The sequence below is a fragment of the Ailuropoda melanoleuca genome, chromosome 16, assembly GCF_002007445.2.
Source record: "Ailuropoda melanoleuca isolate Jingjing chromosome 16, ASM200744v2, whole genome shotgun sequence".
Lineage (NCBI taxonomy): Eukaryota > Metazoa > Chordata > Mammalia > Carnivora > Ursidae > Ailuropoda > Ailuropoda melanoleuca.
Genome location: NC_048233.1, coordinates 15,576,215 through 15,595,765, shown reverse-complemented (window position 1 = coordinate 15,595,765; position 19,551 = coordinate 15,576,215). Strand labels below are relative to the sequence as shown.

General features: G+C 36.2%; 1 long non-coding RNA gene across 2 annotated transcripts in view; it reads right to left on the bottom strand.

Moving 5' to 3' along the window:
* Positions 1–16,169, bottom strand: part of LOC117796688 — a 34,398-nt gene extending 18,229 nt beyond the window's left edge. For both annotated transcript variants that reach the window (XR_004621309.1, XR_004621310.1), the window contains exon 1: positions 15,770–16,169. This is a non-coding gene — a long non-coding RNA (uncharacterized LOC117796688). The remainder of the gene's footprint in view (positions 1–15,769) is intronic.
* Between the last annotated feature and the right edge of the window lie 3,382 nt (positions 16,170–19,551).

Genomic DNA, 19,551 nt, shown 5'->3' with positions numbered 1-19,551 from the left:
ACAGACATGTTACTAGTGTGTGCTTGATGTAAGAGAAATGTTTTATAATTAAGGGTATATGTATATTATATTACGTATATACTCAAACCTAAATTTAGCCTAAATGAATTTTCAAAAAGTTGTAAAATACTGTGTTCAGATTCTGTTCTCTCCAATGGATTAATCTGAAAAACAACTGGGACTCAATTTAGAATTTCCTGGCAGCAAGCAAGAGAAATGTCAAACTCACAGTTTTACTTTATTGAAGGCCCTCTTAGCAGTGCAATGGAAAGAACTGTGTGTGCCTGGTAGCCAGAGAGCAGTGGGAGGTAATATTTAGTTTATTAATGTGTTTTTGATTTTTTTCATAGTGTTGATGCCTAGTATTAAAAACCAGGACCTTGATCCAATTTTCCCCTCGCCCTCCCTCTAATGGAAAAGAGCTATGAAAAACAGATAAAGTTAACAAGATGTTGCATAAAATCAAAGTGCATTTCAGTAATCCCAAGATATTCAATACATTCCATTTGCTTGTGCATTGGAATGGCTCAGTAAATTATGTTCCACTTGTAAATATTGAATTTTAATATCCAAGTGCCAACTGCGCACCACGTTCTATATATATTAGATAACGTTCTTGTCCTCTGGAAGCTTAAGTTTTTTAAAAACAAAACTAATAGTTTACTTTCTTGATGTTTTCCTTATTTTGTATTTTATTAAAATGGCAAGAACCATGCACTTATTAGCTGTTTTGGATCTGAGTTGCTAGTTATCCTTTATATTGAATTGGACTAGATTTTTGAGAAATCTGCATAAGGGTAAAAGGTGACTCTAGGAATCAAGAAAATTGTATTGCTAAATCAGAGATAAATTCTGATATTTTAATGGCTAATAAACTGTTGATAATAATTTAGACAATTGATACAAAAGAAAATTATAGTAGATTTTTTGCTGTGGTTCTATCAGTAAACTCAAAAAGCAGCCACCAAAATGTCAGTGAAGCATGTAAGTCTTTTGTTGAAATACTAACTGGATTATGAAAGATTAATTGTATTATTTAGTTCTTTACAAAGAATATTTTAGTAGGATGAAATGAAGATGAGTAAATGTCCTGGAGATATGTCTGAAACTTCATTTCATCTATTCAGATACTAGCTACCGAGTCTTCCATATGATACCACCAAAGTATAAATTACGAGTTCTAAAGGGGGATCGTCAGGAAAACCATCTGGCCTATATTACCTAAGTGGCAACAAAATTCTCTTGATTCTCAGATTATTGGTGATCAAAGAATAAATTTTGGGTTGTTTTGGTATGTGTTGTAGACTAATGTTTGGGGATTTTTATTCCTTTGTTGTTTACGAAAAACATTGTTTTAAAGATTTTATTTATTTATTTATTTATTTAGCTATTTATTTGAGAGGGGGGGAGAGAGAGTGGGAGTGAGGCAGACTCCCTGCTGAGTAGGGAGCCTGATTCGGGGCTTGATCCAAGGATCCAGGGATCATGACCCTAGCCAAAGGCAGATGCTTAACTGACTGAGCAACCCAGGCGCCCTAAAACATTTTATTTTAAAAAATATTATTTGTGTAATATTCTCCTTAGAACTGCTTTTCACTCCATCTACATTCCTTAATGCCAATGCTTAAATTCCAATCCTCACTCAACTCTTTCTCTCTCCTATCATCACCCTGTATTTTGGAGAGGTTGTGTTCTTGGCTTACATAATTTCAGGCTGTCATGATAAAATATGGATCTACACTCAGTGCACAAAATTGATAAGGAAAAAGTCAAACTCATTTGCTGACTTCCTTATGTTTTTGCTTTGGTTTTGCCTGAAATAACTCTGATGACGCAATCATACTTAATAGAGATGATCATTGCTCACCTTCCCACACCACTTTTGATGAAGGATCTGCTGCCGACTCTGCTGAGAGGCAGGTGCTACATTTTGTACTATGCTTGGTCAAAATAATATAACAAAAATGGCAAGAGGTTGAGTTGAGGCCACAAGAAGTCAAGATCCATTTGCAAGTTTAAATTATGAGAAAATAGAAGCAGTGACTAAGTAGAACAGTTGGTCTTCAGAGAAAAATGAAATAGAAATGTGGATTCATTGAAAGAGAGGAGATGACAGAGACAGACACAGTATGAGCATGGCTTTGCAGACCTCGGAAGAAATATGGGGAGGGTAGTTGCTTTCTTTCAGGTGACTTTTGTGTTCAGATTCCAGTAGGTGTGTCTTTTTAACTTCTTTTTAGTTGAAGTAATTTAAGTCATTATTCCCTACAATTGAGAAAAGCCTTAACAAGACAATGAAAAACTGATTGTTAAAATATTAAGTTAAATTGGGAAATCATAGAGCCAGAGATATCATCTTGTACAACCTTAACATGTAGTAAATAGAGGTTTAGAAAACATTAAAATTGTGCTTAAAATGACATCACAAAGAGTATATCAAAATGTTTATAGGTGGCCTGCCCCTTATGAAACATTTCAATGAATTCTACTGATATTCTTTAGGCTAATAATCAGCATGCCTATTTTACAGATGAGGAAATAGTTGTTTACCCAAGATTATATGGCTGATATGCCTTTTCTACCAAGTAAAAGCTCTTTGTAAAAAATTATTGAGAGGCATGATGACTATTGAATTCTCTGTTATTATAGCATGCCATCCTTCTAAAACTAACCTAATAGATTTTAAATAGTTTAAAAAAAATAACACCACACACTTCTAGAAAATATTTCTATTTTTCACATTTATGCAAAGATTTACTTAAAAATTCTCATAATAATTGGATTTGGATGGAAATGAGGCTAAGGATGATGATAATGGTGGTGGTGGTGGTGGTGGTGGCAGTGAAGATGAATGGCTGGATGCCTATTAGACATCTCAAAATGTATGTTCCTCAGGTACCTTGCTTGGCATTTCTGAAACAGAAGTCATCTTGCATCCCAAATGTGCACTCTGCCAATAATTCCCAAACTCAGAAACAGACTTGTTCTTGCCTCCTCTGTTTAATTCATACCCGACATCAAAAGAGTCCTTTACACAGTCTTTAAGTGTCTAGGACTAGGCACCCATGTCCATGTGTACACACACTGCCTCTGTTTAGACCATGAGTATCTCTCTTTTGAATGTCTGAGTGAACCTGCTAACTAGACTCCCTGAATCTAGCCTCTTCATCTCAGGACAGAATGCTTATAAAACCTTTTTGCCCTAGGCAGAGTGAGCTATCTCAAGTGAAATTTGAAAATTTTATTCTCCTGCTTAAAATGAATCAGTGGTTAAAATCCACAGTTCTTAACATCAATTATTAGTTTTCATCTGACTCTTTCACTCAACTCTATCTTCATTCCATCCCTATCAAACTGTACTGCACTCTCTCAGAACCCATTGGAATACTCAGTTACCACCTATATTACTATTACCACTACTTCTAATAACTACTGCTGCTGTTACTACTATTACTGCTACTACTACTACTACTATCACTATGTTAGTTGATATCAAAAAAAACAAAACAAAATAATGCAGCTTTATTCTTTCTTGAAAAAAGTTCAGAAGTAGGGTCTTTAGGGCTCCTAGAATGAACTACAGAATAAAGGAGTCACACTCCCTTTTTCTTAAATCTCTACTATCCACCTCATGGTCTAAAATTATCCCTTAATTTCCAGCCATTGTGTCCATATTCCAACCAGCAGGAAGAAACTAAATTTTCCACTAATTTCCCACTGGTCAGAACTGATCCATATTATCACTTCTGGATCCAAGGTAGGCTGGGAAACATAATTATAATTTCAGAAGTTTAAGTGCTCAACTGGAAATTATGCATTTTTTTTTTACCAAAGTAGAAGGGTAGAACAAAGATTGATAAAATAGCTAGAAACCTGTCCTCCACAGCCATCACATATTTAATACTTATTCTAAAATTGATACCTTAATACATACTTTATATTTATTATCTCATTTAGTCCTCATAATATCTTTCAAAGGGATGATGTTGTTATACCCATTTTACAGATTAGGAAACTGAGTCTCAAAAGATTATATAACTCACCCTATAACATACTAATAGGCACCAAATATGGAATTTAAACTCAGATTTGACCCCAAATTCAGTGTTCTTTCCAATATACCAGGTTGCCTCCTCATTATTTATTAAATGCTAAGCCCTGTTCTAGACGTTGAAGATACAGAAATGAAGTTTGTGTTCAAAGAGAAAAAAGCTCTTAGAGAGCTAAGGTGTAAAAGTGTAAAGTGTAAAGCCTCACTTATAGAGTTGGGTAGGTACTTAGAGTCAGAAAGGGATTCATGGAATGTATGAAGATTGCACTTGCTATATTCTCTGCTTGGAAAGTACACTCCTATTTGTACAAGTAGAACCATCTTTCCCCAGCCAACTCCTGCTCATGTGTCAACTCTCAGCTCGGACATCAATGAGTCTGGTTTAGGGATACCTACCATGAGTTTTCTTAGGCTCTATGCACAGCTCTGTTGCAGTATTTACCTAACCAAATTGTAATTCTTTTAATACAAGAGTTATCTCCCGGTATATTGAGGTCAGGGACTTTTTTTTTATATCATTAGCACCTAAGACAGTGTCTCACACATGGAGATAAAGCTTTTCCAATGTGAAAGACCTTTTAGAATATGAGTCATCACATACTGATTTATACATATAGATAGCCAAAAACATTTCGTTGTACTCCAATGAAATGAAAATATGTATTATCACTCATATACATATTTTGAACTTCTTTTTCTTTAAATTTTCTTTAAAATTTAGGGAGAATTTTATTTGGTCTGCAGATTTAAACATAGACCTGGGATAAGCTCTAAATTGGTGGCACAACTAAACTGCATTTATTCTTGATAAATGATATTCAAATTTCTTATAAGCTTAATTATTACTTGTACCTAATGATAAACATTTTCACCTAAATGATTAATTTTTAAATAGTTTTTTATATTTAGATAGATTAAAGTAGCAATATTATGAAGCATGTAAAAAAGATTATCTAAAATTCTTCACTATCCTCACTCTTGTGTATGGGTGTGTGGGTGTATGTTTGTGTGTGTTGTTTCTTTACTTCTAAAGTATTTGCTGGTACTTTAGCTACATATGTTTGCAGTTTGGGCAATTACACGTGCAGCTGCTCTTGTTGGTGTTAATGCTGGTATCTCCTAAATTGTCGGCCATATTGAGAAAAGTCATTGCAAATGCTGCAAATTGTATTTAGTGTTTCAATACATCTTGACCTTTTGGAAGATGCCTAATTGAAAAGGAATTAGTTCTTGGGCAAACTTAATTTCCTAATAAGCTTTGTCTTGTATCTCTTGAATTTTTCCTATATTTTGATGTCAGAGAGTGTATTGTTGCCCATTACAGATCTAAGATACTTGAGGGAATTAGGAGAGCTTTTCATTCCCTTCCCTTTCCCTTTGTTTCTTTATTTTATTTCCTCCCTCCTTTCCTTTTCTCCTTCCTCCCTTCCTCCCTCCATCCTTTCCTTCTTTCCTTCTTTTCTTTTGTTTAACTAAGCAGACAGAGCTACTACATTAAGACAGCTTTCCAAAATCAAGTGCTAATGACAAAATAAGCTGAGAGTACATTTCTAGTGCAATATATGAGTTATCTGTAGTTCAACTAATAATATCTTTATATAACCATTACCAATGTGCCTTGATTAAAAAGTACCTTTATAATTCCATTTAGTCTCAATAACGATTTCTCGAGCTGAATTGTTCTCTTTGCAGATGAAGACACTAAAGCTCTGAGAGAATATGTTTTTGACTGGATTTCCAAAACTGTGAAACAATCATTAAAAATGATTTTTCAGACAAAAAGTCCAGGGCACTTTCTACCCAACAAAGAAAAATGCATCTTGACTCAAATTTTAAGCTCAATACCTACCTCACCCCATCAGCTTAGCTCAATCAGTGCTAAAAAGAAACTTTCCTGCATGGTGTTTTAGTTTTCTTTCTAAAGTTTATGAAGCTTTGTTGTTAGCCTAAACCTCTCATTTGTGCTTTTTTTTCTGAAAAGGGAACAAGTGTTTTTAGCTTTGGGATGGGAGAGTCTTGAGTGGTGCTAGATTAGAGAATCTACCCTATGCATTACTTCCCCATCATCATTTTAGCCTTAGAAAGTGTTTATCATGTCAAGTTCCAGCGTATTCACTTCCTTCCATAAACCCGCATATGTTCATCATGTACTTTTTCAAGCTAATTTATATAAATTAATATTTTCTAAGCTGGTCATTCCTTATATTATGCTTAAGAGCTAATTTTCTGAGACCAATGTATCATTTACATCTGAGGAAAAGGCCATGAATGTAAAAGTATCATGTATTTGTGCCCTGAAAATGCCTAACCTGAAAATATAAGCATTTCCCTTCATCTTAACCATTTTCATGAATCTTTCTAATAACATTGATAACATACTGTCTTCCAATGCATGTTCCAGGCTATTTTTTCTGAATATTGCTATTCCTATGGGATCAGCAAACTACACTATTGAGGGAGAAGTGTAAGAAGTTTAAAAAGAATCAAATATGAAAAGAAGTAGCATTTGATTACTTTGGGAGGTAGGCACGTTTGTTTTATTATTCATTGTATTTGTCAATATATATTTATTATTTGAAGAAGGAAAGCATTGGAAAGACATAAAACCATGAGATAAGTGTAAGAATGGGGCCTTATGGGATGACAGTACTAAAAGATAAGCCAGGCGGCCTTGAAATAGGGTTGTAGATGCCATCATACCCCTATATTTCATCTAGACACTTACTAATAATCCCAGTTGGGTTGTCTCCAACACTCAAGTATCATCAGTGAGTTTAGCTGGGAGATACTTTTGGCCTAGAAGTCTGTACATGAAAGTCCGTTGGGGACTCAAGTATATAGGTTGTTACAACACAATTGTAGATGTATGTATGTCTCTGTGCATGTGTTTCTGAGGATCAGTCTTCCATAGAGACAAATGTTTTAGTAATAGTAAAATATTAAGCTAAAATTAAATCTTTCCACATGGCACAAAGACCTAATAAAGGCTTGCTTTAGTACTGGTCACCTTCTAAAGGCCTACACAAGTCACTTCTTTAAAAAGAAAATAAGTGATTCTAGAAATCCAGAGGACAGACCTTAAATTTTATTGTCATTGTTGTTGTTTTCTATGTCTGTTTTTCCATTAAATTTAAGATCTTTTTAAAAAATTCTAACCTCTATGGAAATCTTTTTTGATAAGGTAGATATGGATTTTAAACTGTGTTATCAAACCTCCTATTTCATATTAATTTAAGAAGATAAAATGTATGACTGGAACCACTCCAGAAATATTTAATTAATGACTACCATGCTCAAGAGAAATCTTTATCAGGATTCACTGATTTAATATAAGCTTAAATGGTGAAGAGGGAAACCTTGCACAGAGACCCTTCCACTTCAGGCTTTAAAGATTCTATTTTCTCTGAGAAAACAAGTTGGGGAGGTCTAATCAATCCCAAAAGGTCTAAAAGTGTAACCGTAAGTGATATCCTTCTTGGAAATATATTTTTTCTGTTGTTGAAATAAAATTAGCAAAAAGAAATACAATAAAAGGGAAGAATTAATTCTAGAAAGTATAGTAGAATACCAGCTGAAAAGCTACATTCTTATTTAGTCTTAATCACCTGTCACATGTAAGAAACAAAGAATAAACAAAGTACCCCAGGTACTCATGCATTTCAGTCTAATGTTGATCAAGCTGCTCCTTTATTTTTTTTCAGCTTTATTGAGATATAACTGACATATAATGTTGTGTAAGTTTAAGGTGCACAATGTGCTAATGTGATACGTTTATATATTGCAAAATGACTACCACATTACAGTTAAACTTCCATCACCTCACATCATTATCATCCCTTTTTTTGTGATGAGAACATTTAAGATTTACTCCCTTAGCAACTGTCAAGTGTACAATACAGTGTCATTAACTATGGTTACACTATACATCCCCAGAACTTACTTACGTTATAACTAGAAGTTTACACATTTTGACCACCTTCGTCCATTATCTCTGCCCCTGGCAACCACTAATATTAATCCTTTGTTTCCATGAGTTTGTGGAGGGTTTTGTTTTGTTTACATATAAGTAAGATAGTGAAGTATTTGTCTTTCTCTGTCTACTTACTTCACTTAACACAATACCTTCAAGGTCCATCCCTGTTGTTGCAAATGGAAGCATTTTCTCTTTTTTTATAGCTGAATAAATCTCCGTTGTATATATGTACCACATCTTCTTCATCCATTCATTCATTCACAGACATTTAGGTTGTTTCCATATCCTGGCTATGGTGAATAATGTTGCCATGAAAATGGGGGTACAGGTACCTCTTCCAGATCTTGTTTTGATTCCCTTCAGATATATACCCAGAAATGGAATTTCTGGATCATATGGTAGCTCTATTTTTAACCCTGTAAGGAGCCCTCATACTGTTTTCCAGAGTGGCTGCACCAATTTACATTCCCACAACAGTGTATAGAGGTTTCCTTTTCTCTACATCGTTGCCAACACTTATCTCTTGTCTTTTTGATAATAGCCATTCTCACAGGTGTAAGATGATAGCTTATGGTTTTGATATGCATTTCCCTGATGATTAGTGATGCTGGGCACCTTTTTATGTACATGTTGGTCTTTTGTATGTCTTCTTTGAAAAAATGTCTATATAGGTCCCCTGGGCATTTTTTTTTATCAGATTGTTTGTTTTTTGCTATTGAGCTGCATGAGTTCCTTGTATGTTTTGCATATTAATCCTTTATCAGATATGTGGTTTGCAAATATTTTCTCGAAGCCAGTGGGTTTCCTTCACATTTTATTGATTTTTTTTTTTCTGTGCAAAAACTGCTTCATTATTTAAGGTGGGCCCTGGTGCCTCTCCTATCTCTACAAGGAGAATCTCAAGATTCTCAAGAGAAGATAGACTATTGCTCAGGAATTAGTGCAGTGACTATTATTAAAGTCATAATGGTAAATCTTAAGTGTAATCCAGAGCATAAAATCCATAAAAGTCTAGGATTTTTATGATATAAATATGTTAGTAATCCTAATTCACAGCTAATTTTTAAGGGGATGCAACCACTGCCTAAAGTCTTTTTGTTTGGTTTTGTTTATTCTTGAATGTAACCAAAAGCTTTTGGTTGCATGACTATACTATATTGCATCTTTTAGATTCGAATAGTTCATTACAACCAAAATTTAAAAGATAAGGAACTCTGAAATTGTATCCATCAATGGATCTTCAAAACAACACCAGTAATAACAATAATAATAAAGGCTTTTAAGAAGACTGCCCTGACTGAAAGTTTTATAACAGATAAGATGGGGCACCTGGGTGGCTCAGTCAATTAAGTGTCTGCCTTCTTCCCCACACAGCAGGGAGTCGCTTGTCCCTCTTCTGTCCCTCTTCTCCACTTGTGCTCTCTCTCTCCCTCAAATAAATAAATAAAATCTTAAAAAAAAATAACAGATAAGAAAATTCAAAATATTTTACCCTTTAAGATTGCTAAATATTTTAGAAAAGTCTCTATATGCTTAGGATGAATTTGAACAATAACTATTTCCTGCCAAGTGAAGAAAGGTATGTTAATTATAGTGATAACAGCAGCTAAAATTGATTGGCATCTTTTTAAAAAGATTTATTTATTTAAGAGAGAGGAAGAGCATGCAAGTAGGGGGAGGGGCAGAGGTAGTGGAACAGAGAATCCTCAAGTGGATTCCCGGATGATCATGGATCAGCCCCACCTGTGGTTCCATCTCACTACTCTAAGATCATGACCTGAGCTGAAATCAAGAGTTGGCCACTTAACTAACTGAGCGACTCAGGCACCCCAAAATTGATTGATATCTTAATTTATCCCAAGCACTATCTTAAAAAATCGACGTGGACTATGTAATTTAATAAAGTAGCCCTATGAGATAATCCACCTAGGGGCTCCAGTCATTAAACCCATTGTAAGAGAGGAAAATGGAAACTTAAAAAAGTGAAATCATTTTCCCAAGAGCATGTAAGAATGAGGTGGTAGAGTTAGCATGTGTGTCTGAAGACTATTATGCTCTAGTCATAAGAGCTTTGGAAATAAAGCTCCTTTCCATTGTGTTATTGGGCCTGCACACTATTTTTGCAATCACAAGGAATGTAATTGTCCCATGTCTTTTGTGTATTTTTAAGAGCCCATTCAAGTTACTAAGCTTTCCACTCTTCAGGGCTCAGAACAGTGGGCAGAGGCATCAGCCACGCCACCCGTATATTTGCTGAGATGTACAAAACTGCCCTTAGGCAGGAAATATCCCCCCGCTTTTGAACTCCAGTAGTCCATGTTACTTGCAACTTTTGCTTGAAGGTAACAACTTGTTCTACTATTATTATAAATACACAAGTTACCCCAGCCTTTAAAAGTGTTTAAAACCCCAAATCATATTTTAAAAAATATGAGACATAATAATCAACTGGCTACACCTTAATATAAAGTCCTATTGAGTTGTTTAAACACTAGAAAGTCTAATTTTTGTAAGTATATTTTTTAAAAATTTAAAAGCTGGCTACTAGAGTTTTAAAAATGCTGGCAACACCTCTAGAGCAGTGTTAAATTATTTTTAAACAGTGCAGGATCCAATCTGCAGTTTCCTTCCTGAGAAGAAGGCAAAGTTAGAAAAGAAACTTCCTGAAGCCAAGGTAAAAAGAAACTTCTTTTGTTAATTGATGAATCACAAATTATACTATATGTGAATAATATCAATTTTTTTAGAATAACGTTTCTTAGAACATAAAGAAATGACTTGAGAGAGTTGTCCATATAGAGTTTGAGCTGGAGCTGAATAATTGCCCTCTATTTATTTATGGTAAATATTTTACTTTTTCTTTAGGTAGAAGGTACTTTACTAAAGTTTAGCTAGAAGCAAATAGCAATGAGTAACTAGAGCATAGAGGTAGCCTTGAAAGGTTGAGAACAATACCTGGATTATAACTGATTCTGCTTTCTTACTGTTCAATCCTCCAAAAGCAATGTACATTTTATCTTTCTGTGATTTTAATGTTTATTAATTAATTCATTCATTTGCTAAATACATGTTGAGTACCTGGTATGTGATAGGAACTGTTCTAGGCACTGCAAATGCATGAGTGAACAAAATGAGCCACAACTCCTGATCTCATAAAACTTACATTTTAGAGGAATAACACAGATATCTTAAAAGATAAATAAATAAGTAAATCATAGTGTATTTTATAAGGTGATGAATGCCAAAGAGAAAAATGACACAGGAGAAGGACACAGGGAACAAGCCTCAGGGAAGGTTGGGATGTTATTTTAAAAGGCTGGTTAAAAAAACCAAAACAAAAAAACAAAACAAACAAACAAACAAAAAAAAAAACAGACACTCTGAAAAATTGACATATGAGCAGAGACCTGAAGGAGGTGAGAGAAAGACTCTTTTAGGTTCCTGAGGAAAGAAGATTCCAGAAAAAATTTTTTAGAGTTTACATTGGTCTAAGTTACCTCACCCAAAGAAATTTTATATTCACTCTTTTTTTCCCAGGAGAGCTAAAATTAGGAATGTGAAGTAACATACGAATCTTTTAAACCATAAATTTCTTGATGACAGAAACAATGTCATTTTCATATTTTCTCTTCTCAGAATCTGGCCCAGTGCCTGGCATAATAAATGTTCATTGAAAGCAGCAAAGAGGAAAGATGGAAAAGAAAAAAAAAAAAAAAAACAGAGAGAGAAGACAGAGAAACACAAAATAATTCTGTTCTCAACCCGGTTTTCCATCTCCATTTTTTATTTTTTTTTTCCCTGAGAATCATCATATTTTACATAACCAATCAGATAATCTATAAGTCAAATATCTAAAAAGATACAAGAGTCATCATCCAAAATCACTTTTCCTTCTTTATTTTAGTTGTTTTCTGCCTGTCAGGCAAAGAATAGAGTCAATTTGTGTTGCTATCAGACTCTCCACTACAGCTATTTTACCACACTCCTTAGTTTAATCCCTTAAGAATTCACTGTGTGCTGTGTGTACCTCTCTACTGTATCCCCATATCCACTTCCTTCACTGCTTCCATCACAATCTAAAGTTATCTTGTGTCTTCATTTGTTTTCATGTGTATTGTATCATCTGTCTTCCTGACTACAATGGAAATATCAAGAGGAAATGCCTCTTGTAGATCATATTAAGCCCTGTACTCTAAAGACTTTGCATGTAGTAGATACACAATGGATATATCTGGAAAGAAAGAAGGGAAGGAAGGAAGGAAGGAAGGAAGGAAGGAAGGAAGGAAAGAAGGAAGGAAGGAAGGAAGAAAAGAAGGAAGGAAAGAAGGAAGGAAGGAAGGAGGAAGGAAGGAAGGAAGGAAGGAAGGAAGGAAGGAAGGAAGGAAGGAAGGAAGAGGGGAGGCAGAGAAGAAAGGAGGGAGGGAGGGGAGGAAACAGGGGAAAGAAAGGAAGGAATGGAAGAAAGGTTTATCAACAAGAGGTAACAATATATCTACCCTGGAAACCCTATTTTCTTTGTAGACTATTCAAATTTATTCAAGACTTTCAAAGAAAATAATGTTCCTTAAATGATTTTTAATATGTATAATTGATTGGCCACAGCTCAGTTGCATGACAGTGGATGGTTACATTTTTTTTTTCAAAATGTGCTTCTCTTTAAGGTTTTTCTGCCTAATAAGGGTGTAGAATGGTTCACCCCCTAAGCAGCATTTGAAAAGTAAATTTGCCTACCTCCATTAGTATTCACAAACTTGGGAAAAATGAATTGGTTAGTGGCCTTCTAATTATTTTTTGGATTTTTGAGATGCATAATAAAAATATTAGTAATATGGATTATTAGTAATTAAGTAATTCTAATCCAGCAAGTTTGTTCTATTAATACCTTTAATCAATATTTAATTATCTTTCCACATTAGTCTTATTTTTTTTTAATTTATGACCACTATTTTAAAACATCCTTATGTGATGCCTAGGTGACTCAGTTAAGTGTCCACTCTTGATTTCAGCTCAGGTCATGATCTCAGGGTCCTGAGATCAAGCCCCATGCTGAGCGTGGAGCCTGCTTAAGATGCTCTCTCTCTGCTCTTCCCCCCCCAAAAAAAACAAATAAAATAAAATATCCTTAAAATCATTTGTTTGAGATATTTTTATATTTTACCAATTGAAAGAAAATCACTCCACAGTGTTTATTAAGCACATAAAATGTGTAAGGATCTATATATGAAAGAAGTTATCAATATTTAAAACTATAGCTAGGTCTCCATTTAGGAAATTTAAAACCATCTCTATAAGGGGCAAGTTAGTAAACAGTCAAGTGACATAGAATTTATGGTTTTCAGTTAGAACAGTATCATCAGAATGAAGAATTTAGAAACATAAAAAGTATTGGAGAAAATTTCTTGTACTAGGAAACAGCAAAATCAGAAGCACAAATAAGAGAAAGTTCTAGATGTTTTCTTGAACAGAGTATAGGGTAATGGATGGGTAAGTATTTGGAGAGGAAATCAGAAATTGAGTTTCACTTGGAATGGGAAGATTCATAATGGTCAAACTGAAGAATTCAACTCTATGCAATGGCATAAGATCCAAATAACTTCATAAAAATAAGCATTTACAATTCTAAATCATACTACATGCATGAATAAGAGTAGAGTGGAAATTTAGGTGTAAGTCTCTAAATGACTTTCATTTCTCAACAGTTCATGAAAAAATTCAACAAATACAAGTCAAATTGAAAATGAACAGTGTATCCGATAGATATATTACATTGGATTTATACAGCACTTCACCATCTAAGAGCTGATGGCTGTAACTAAAATATTCAGTCTGTGTAAGCCTCATACTATGCATATGTATATGCACATAAATACTTCTCACTATAAAATAGATATGTTAGCAACATATTATGCTAACCATGCTATAACACATTTCTGAAACATGAACATACTCCTAAATATGAAGAAAAGAATAAGGTGTTAGCAAATTTCATAAGTACACATAGATAGGTAAGAGTTTTAAAACTGGTGGCGGGAGAAGGGAAAAGGGGGGCAATAATATTTACTGAATACCTACTGTACATTATTCACTGTGCTGGGTGCCATATAGATGTGACTTTAATGCACTATTCCAAGGATAAAACACGCAAGATGGTGCAATAAGGAAGCTTGAACAGCTGCTCTACTCCAGTTATGTGTCCTTGGTCCAGAGTCCAGGCACAATTTACCCTCCCGCAGAAGGCCATGGGTCTGTATTTTTGACTGCAGGAGACATTAGGAGGGCAGAGCTTTAACCACCTAATGAAATGGGTAAAGTAAACTACATTATGAAGATTGATTATGGTTTTTCATGTTGATGAAAGCTTTAAGTCAAACCAGTTAATTATAGTCTGTGAAAGTCAGCTGCACATCTTTGGGTCCAATCTTTTGCCCTGGCATTTGTGAGAGCATTCAAATTAGCCAACAGTTAAAATGAGTCTTGTCTAATTGACAGATGTTAGCCCTTGGGGGCCAAGGCTGTCAGTCCAAACCTGAGTAAAAACACAATGGAGATCCCTGAGTTTACATTCTGGCAGTTGCAACTTTTGTTAGGCAAGTAACAAAAACTGCCTGCGTCTGGAGAATCTTACCAATGTAGACTCTGGCTCTTTCATGACAATAGAGAGATAATAGAGGGACTTGAGTGGGGGAGGAAAGTGTTATGAATAGGAGGTCAGAAGCAGCCAACTTCTTGGTTTCTATCGTCCAAGACAATTTTATGTCTTCTCTAAATTCTGCCATTGAAATAATAACCATTGTCCATTCCTATGTCCAAATCCCAAACTAATTTTTCAGGCTACAACTGCCTTTCAGAGAGCTCCATGCAGATGTACCCAAAGCAACTCAAACTTACAAGTATAATACTGGACTTAGTATCATCCTTTTGCGGGAGAAAACCAGTTTCCCTCTGTTCCTAGGTTGGTGTGTTGAGGAGTACCCACCTGTCACCCAAGGTAGAAACCTGAGAGCCATGATAATCTAATCCCTATTTTTCATGTGCCTCTTTCAATCACTCCTTAATCCCGTCGATCTTACTTCCTCCACTCCGTATTTCTCCTTCTCCATTTAAGGCAACAAAGCCTATTTTAAGATCTCCACTCTCTGGAACCCCTGCTTTTTCTCAGTCATTTATTTCCTTCCAATGTCATTTTTTTCTTCCTCAGCTCAAAAGCCCTGACTGTAGTAATTCTTTTAATAGCATCTTCCCCTGCTTGCCCACAAATATCCCTTCTGTTTTTCCTGTAAATCCCCAAACCAATCAATCTGATTGATCATTCACTTTGGGTAATGCTGGGGGGATTTAATCAAATGGACTAATGCTGTGATAAATCCCTAAATCCATGTCCTCCCAATTCTCTGGTTTGTCCGTACTTTCATACTTTCACAATCATTTCCCTCTCTCTCTCTTTCTCAATCTTTTATTTGTGAATTATACTACTCTTTACATGGTTTCAACCCTGTTTCCTACTCTCTCATCAGAAGGAACACNATATATATATATATATATATATATATATATATGTATATGGCTTATTAACCGGAGACCCCCCTCCAGTTCCCACATTTCCTAGAAATTTATCTATCCACATGATTAGATTAATTCTTTTCTTTCTCCTCCTGTAAAACACTGTTCTACCTCTTACTCACCCAGTCATGTGGATTTGAATGCTATCTACAGACTGATCACTCTCAAAATATCTTCAAACTTACCATCTGCGCACTCAGCCTTTGATTTCCACTGCAGCGTGTGCTCTGGCCTCCTCAATCTCTCTCACCTCAGCAAATGACACCAAACCCAGGAACGGACTGCAGGTCCTTGCCATCTATCCTTCAGCAAGCCCCCTGTGTACTGAACGCATTCGTTTCTCTCCGTCTGCACGCCAGCCCCATTGATTCAGTGCACTGTCATCTCCCAGCTCGAGCACTCTGATGATAATAATCTTCTGCCTCCTTTTGCTGTTTTTCCTGTGATTCCTTCTACTTCATTGTCCACATGACAGCAGGAATGATACTGAAACTGAGGCTTGATCATGCCATCTTTCAGTGGCTTTCCCTTGCACAAGGTCAAACCTCACTATGATAGCTGCTAAGCCCCTGTGTGATCAGGCCCCTGCTTACCTCTCCTCCCACAATGGTTCCCAAAATGCTCTTTATTCAGTTATTCAGACTTACTAGGATCTTTCCTGCCACAGATGCAAAGGAATGTGTTATGACTCTGTTAAATGAACATTTGTTAAGTGAAGCATAGGGTGCCAGACGGTGAGGCACAGTTCAACAATAAACCACAAGAGAAACTGAAATAGAGATGCCTATTACTCACAGGTTCTGGATGGAGTACACTGTACCCTCAAGGGGCCATGTGGGGCGGTCAGAGCAGAGTGCAGACAGAGAGCAGTAGGACCTGAGGTGCATCTTTATCAGGGTCTGTGGGCAGAGTGCTTTGGGGTTCCCAGGCCAAGGCTGTGTTGGTCAACTCAAACCAAAAGAGTGCGGTTTGGTGAGCTCCACAGGGATCTATCTAGGAGCACATGAGAAAAGGTCCTGGGAGATGGGGGAGACATCACAAGAGCCATTAGGGAATTGATATTAGGAACTTATATTTTCTTGTGACTCTGAAGGCTGTTATCTAAGGTAAGCATGTGAATGAGGAAGGTAGGGACAGTTTCAGGTCCCTGAAAGCCACTGGGTCACACAAAATAGATGTCAAGATAGCGATACCATGGAGTAGCTTAGCTAAACTCACAACAGAATGTTTCTTCTGAGCATGACTTTCCCTGCCCTTCACCTACATTACTTGTTCTTTCTGTCCTTTCATATCTCGGCTTATTGCCATCTTCTCAGAGAGAGGGAGAAGTTCCCTGATTAATCAGTCTCACTGGGCTTTTCTGTTTGTACCCTGCCTGGCTGTTTTCCAATTTAACAATCTCTTGCTTATCTTCATAGCACTGAGTTTATTTATTCTGGAGTGCCTGGGTGGCTCAGTAAGTTAAGCATCTGCCTTTGGCTCAGGTCATGATCCCAGGGTCCTGGGATGGAGCCCCGCCTTGGGCTCCCTGCTCAGCGGGGAGCCTGCTTCTCCCTCTCCCTCTGCCCCTCCCCCTCCCCCTCAGCTCGTGCTCTGTCTCTCTCTCTCTCTCTCTCTCAAATAAATAAATAAAATATTTAAAAAATAAGTTTATTTGTTCTGTTGTCTACATCTCATGCTATAATGCTCCATGAAGACAAAGTCCATGTCTCTGGTTCTCTACTGTATCCCCAAAACCTATCTCAGTGCCTAGGACAGTGTAGGTGTTTTAAAAATCTCTCTTAAATAATTAACTGACTTAATTCACAACCCTAATGCCATCACCTATTTTCTAGATACTACACCCCTCATCTTTTGGGAACTTGTTCCAGTTGATAACCCCTTCTTCTGTTTTCAATTTCTGTTCATCCAAACTGTTATTCATATCTGAATAGACTTTCCACATGGACTCATGCCTGTCAGGGCTGCCTTGACTGATAGATAGATCTTCCCAATTATAAGCTTCATTAGCAGACTCTTTTAGCTCTCATATTAAGCCATGTTGTCCAAATTAGAAAACTCTAGCATTAAAAACAATAGTTTTGCTCCCTCATACCACTGCTGTATTTTATCTCATTTGTTCAGAATCTACCAACTTCTTTCATACCTGAATACCCCAATGGCCTTTCAGATGTTAAATACTCAAAAATATGGGGTGCCTGGGTGGCTCAGTTGTTAAGCGTCTGCCTTTGGCTCAGGGCGTGATCCCGGAGTTCTGGGATCGAGTCCCACATCAGGCTCCTCCGCTGGGAACCTGCTTCTTCCTCTCCCACTCCCTCTGCCTGTGTTCCCTCTCTCGCTGGCTGTCTCTCTCTCTGTCAAATAAATAAATAAAATCTTAAAAAAAAATACTGTGCACTGAAACAAAATTTTTTAAATAAATAAATACTCAAAAATAAAGCCCTGGTCCCAAATAAATCTTCCTCATGTATTTTCTGTCTCCCTCTACCAGTCAACCAATCCCAAAAAGTAGAAAGGTTGAAATTATCCTGAATTGTTTCCCATTCAGTCAGCCAGTACGTTCTATTTAGGCATCTTCTAAATACCTCCCCTGTGCACTACTTTATATTTCCATCCTATTTTTGTCCTTTCGGTTTGCTTTTCGGTTCACCTTCTCTTTATTCCTCCCCCTCAAAAGAAAAAAAAAAAAGATTTGATCAAAAAGTCTTCCCTTTGCATCGTTAATGGCTCCCCACTGCTTTAAAAATATATGTCAAATATTTACTATGGCATAGAAGCTCATCTTTCATTATTTAGCTCTTGTTCATTTTCTCACCTTATTTTCTGATCCCTCCTCCATAAAAACCCAAACTCTGGCCAGGTTGGCCAACCAGAAGTTCTCTGATACCACTTTGAGTGGTGCCCACCACCTGGTCAACCTTGCGCAACTGTCAAACTAAGAAGTTTTTCATCTAGATTCAGGTCAAATATCATCCTTTCTTTGAAACCCTCTCTTAATTCTTGTCCTTCTCATCTCTGGAAATGCATTATTTGTATATCTTATGTATTTATGGCAACTGTTGGGTTCTGCCCTTTCTGGAATTTAGATACCTAGAGGCCTGGAATATTTATTATCTTCATTAGCTTTGTTCACAGCACTTAGCACACAGTAAATGCTAAGTTAATGTTTGCTAAACTGACAAATACAGGAGTGAAAATGGTGTAGTACTTAAAACCTGCTCCTTGCATGCTGAATGTATGCTTGAGTCAGGGGCTGGTACCTACCAGGAAGATCTAAGAGTGCTGCAGATAGTATGGCCTAAGGAAAAGAGAGGGAGCTTTAGAGCAAGACAGACATGAACTTTAATCAATACCAGGTCATCAAAGTACCACTCTATAGCAGTCTATCCTTGGTAGCCTCTGTAGTTTCTGTTCCTAATTTGTATACCAGGGACTCTTCGTAGACTCACCTAAGGATTAAATAATGAAGTGTGTAAACTTTTAATACAGTGCCTGGCACCCAGCAAAGATTCACTAACTGAAAGGCAACTATTGGAAAATATCTCTGTAATGTTGTCTGGTTAGTACATTTATCCCATTACTCCCACAGTAGATGTATAACTAACACGAATGAGTGAATTATCTTGTCATAGAGATAAGCTTGCCAATGAATACTATTTGCTTTTTCATTCATCTATTTTACATGCTGTATGTCAATCTCACCTCTTCTGAGAATCTCACCATGTACATATATCTCCACTCTGAGTGTTGCATTAATTCTCATTCTTTTACCAATTTTGCAATCAAAGGATAGTTTGTAATTGTGACATTATTGCCATTTTAAATGTTTTCTCTAGTTTCTCTGAGCATGTTTTTTGGTTTTGGTTTTGGGTTTTTTTTTCCAGTTTTCATTCCAAGACCTTTGTGATCAGGGTTCATTTCAAACTTGAACTCATTCATTTCCTACCTAATACCCAGGGCAATGTCT